Below are 3,683 nucleotides of genomic sequence, written 5' to 3' on the forward strand. Positions count from 1 at the left end.
GTCAACAATTTGGTTCTTTTTAACTAAAAACTTAGGAGGTGTTTGGTTTAGGAAAGGAAACACAAACGCAATCTTAATCAAATAGCAGCGTCACTGTAAACGGTATCGACCAAAATCACAAATTGTTTGGTTTGTCAACTGTAACGTTAATCAATACCGGGAAGCTACTTCAGAAAGATCATCGCTTGCCTTCCCGTGCACCTCCCGAAGAAATCTCCTTAGCGCCTCCTCCACGAGCATGTTTCCGCCACGGGCGCCGCCGTACATCTGGAACACGCCACCAATTGGTCGCCGGCCTTTACCGATTGGACGTCGTCGGGCACGCGAGGAGCCGCTGCGCGAGGCCGCGAGCAACGCTCCGTAGCGCTCGTCGGGCACAAGGGCGAATATGGGGTTGAGTATGAGGTGGGCACTTTTCTCAGCAGCAGCGCAAGGGCGAGTTGGAGAAGAGGACGAACAAATCGACGGCGAGAGGAGAGAGACGCCCGTATGGTTATTTCATTATGCCGGGTACCTAGCGCAATCGACCTTGAATAGGGTGGGAACCAGTACCAGAGTTATCCGATTACAGAGCGATCTAAACAAACACGATTTAGCGCTATCTGTTACCGTCGTTATCGAATAACGTTACAAAAGTGTGAACCAAACACCTCCTTAGTCCAGAGCTTTCTGGCGGACTCTCCGGGCTGTTGGACAATGTGACTTAGGTCATCGGCATCCGGTGGCCGAACATATGTACCTTGAAAGTTATCGCGGAAGGCATCTTCCAATTCCTCCCAGCTGCCAATTGAGTTTTCAGGCAGACTATTTAACCAGTCCCGAGCTAGTCCTTTGAGTTTTAACGGGAGGTATTTGATGGCATGAAGGTCGTCTCCGCGGGCCATGTGGATATGGAGAAGGAAATCCTCAATCCACACCGTGGGATCTATTGTTCCGTCGTATGATTCGATATTCACGGGTTACAACCCTTCTAGGAATTCATGCTCTATTACTTCGTCAGTGAAGTAGAGTGGATGTGCAGCGCCTCTATATTGGGCCACGTCGCGACGTAGCTTAGATGGAGTCCGTCTGCGGTTTTCGGCCCGGTCGTGACTAGAGTTGTCGCGTCCGAATAGGTAGGCGCCGTTGTGCGTCGAGGCACGTCCTCGTGGTCCGTAGATCGATCTAGTATGTTCTGCTCTACTGGCCAGGTCATGCCGAGGGTCGTATGTATGATCCTGATGTCTACCACACAACCTTCTTCTTGTAGACGTTGTTGGGCCTCCAAGTACAGAGGTTTGTAGGACAGTAGCAAATTTCCCTCAAGTGGATGACCTAAGGTTTATCAATCTGTGGGAGGCGTAGGATGAAGATGGTCTCTCTCAAACAACCCTGCAACCAAATAACAAAGAGTCTCTTGTGTCCCCAACACACCCAATACAATGGTAAATTGTATAGGCGCACTAGTTCGGCGAAGAGATGGTGATACAAGTGCACTATGGATGGTAGATATAGGTTTTTGTAATCTGAAAATATAAAAACAACAAGGTAGCAAGTGGTAAAAGTGAGCGTAAACGGTATTGCAATGCTAGTAAACAAGGCCTAGGGTTCATACTTTCACTAGTGCAAGTTCTCTCAACAATAATAACATAATTGGATCATATAACTATCCCTCAACATGCAACAAAGAGTCACTCCAAAGTCACTAATAACGGAGAACAAACAAAGAGATTATGATAGGGTACGAAACCACCTCAAAGTTATCCTTTCTGATCGATCTATTCAAGAGTCCGTAGTAAAATAACACAAAGCTATTCTTTCCGTTCAATCTATCATAGAGTTTGTACTAGAATAACACCTTAAGACGCAAATCAACCAAAACCCTAATGTCACCTAGATACTCCAATGTCACTTCAAGTATCCGTGGGTATGATTATACGATATGCATCACACAATCTCAGATTCATCTATTCAACCAACACAAAGAACTTCAAAGAGTGCCCCAAAGTTTCTACCAGAGAGTCAAGACGAAAACGCGTGCCAACCCCTATGCATAAGTTCACGAGGTCACGGAACTTGCAAGTTGATCACCAAAACATACATCAAGTGGATCACATGAATATCCCATTGTCACCACTGATAAGCACATGCAAGACTTACATCAAGTGTTCTCAAATCCTTGAAGACTCAATCCGATAAGATAGCTTCAAAGGGAAAACTCAATCCATTACAAGAGTAGAGGGGGAGAAACATCATAAGATCCAACTATAATAGCAAAGCTCGCGATACATCAAGATCATGCGAAACAAGAACACGAGAGAGAGAGAGAGATCAAACACATAGCTACTGGTACATACCCTCAGCCCCGAGGGTGAACTACTCCCTCCTCGTCATGGAGAGCGCCGGGATGATGAAGATGGCCACCGGAGAGGGATTCCCCCCTCCTGCAGGGTGCCAGAACGGTTCTAGATTGGTATTCGGTGGCTACGGAGGCTTCTGGCGGCGGAACTCCCGAACTATTCTGCTCTCTGATGTTTTAGGGTATATGGACATATATAGGCGAAAGAAGTCGGTCAGGGAGCCACGAGGGGCTCACGAGGGTGGGGGGTGCGCCCAGGGGGTAGGGCATGCCTCCCTGCCTCGTGGCTTCCTCGAATCTTCCCTGACGTCTACTCCAAGTCTCCTGGATTGCTTCCGCTCCAAAAATAACTCTCCCAAAGGTTGCATTCCGCTTGGACTCTGTTTGATATTCCTTTTCTTCGAAACACTGAAATAGGCAAGAAAACAACAATTTGGGCTGGCCTCCGGTTAATAGGTTAGTCCCAAAAATAATATTAAAGTGTTTAGTAAAGCCCATAAACATCCAAAACAGATAATATAATAACATGGGACAATCAAAAATTATAGATACGTTGGAGATGTATCAAGCATCTCCAAGCTTAATTCCTGCTCGTCCTCGAGTAGGTAAATTATAAAAACAGAATTTTTGATGTGGAATGCTGCCTAACATATTTATCAATGTGATCTTCTTTATTATGGAAAGAATATTCAGATCCATAAGATTCAAGACAAAAGTTTAATATTGACATAAAAATAATAATACCTCAAGCATACTAACTAAGCAATCATGTCTTCTCAAAATAACATGGCCAAAGAAAGCTATCCCTACAAAATCATATAGTCTGGCTATGCTCTATCTTCATCACAAAAAATATTTAATCATGCACAACCCCTATGACAAGCCAAGCAATTGTTTCATACTTTTGATGTTCTGAATTTTTTCAACTTTCACGCAATACATGAGCATGAGCCATGGACATAGCACTATAGGTGGAATAGAATGGTGGTTGTGGAGAAGACAAAAAGGAGAAGATAGTCTCACATCAACTAGGCATATCAACGGGCTATGGAGATGCCCATCAATAGATATCAATGTGAGTGAGTAGGGATTGCCATGCAACGGATGCACTAGAGCTATAAGTGTATGAAAGCTCAACAAAAGAAACTAAGTGGGTGTGCATCCAACTTGCTTGCTCACGAAGACCTAGGGCAATTTGAGGGAGCCCATCATTGGAATATACAAGCCAAGTTCTATAATGTAAAATTCCCACTAGTTTATGAAAGTGACAACATAGGAGACTCTCTATCATGAAGATCATGGTGCTACTTTGAAGCACGAGTGTGGAAAAAGTATAGTAACATTG

The sequence above is a fragment of the Triticum urartu genome, chromosome 6 (genome assembly GCF_003073215.2).
Source record: "Triticum urartu cultivar G1812 chromosome 6, Tu2.1, whole genome shotgun sequence".
NCBI classification, from domain to species: domain Eukaryota; kingdom Viridiplantae; phylum Streptophyta; class Magnoliopsida; order Poales; family Poaceae; genus Triticum; species Triticum urartu.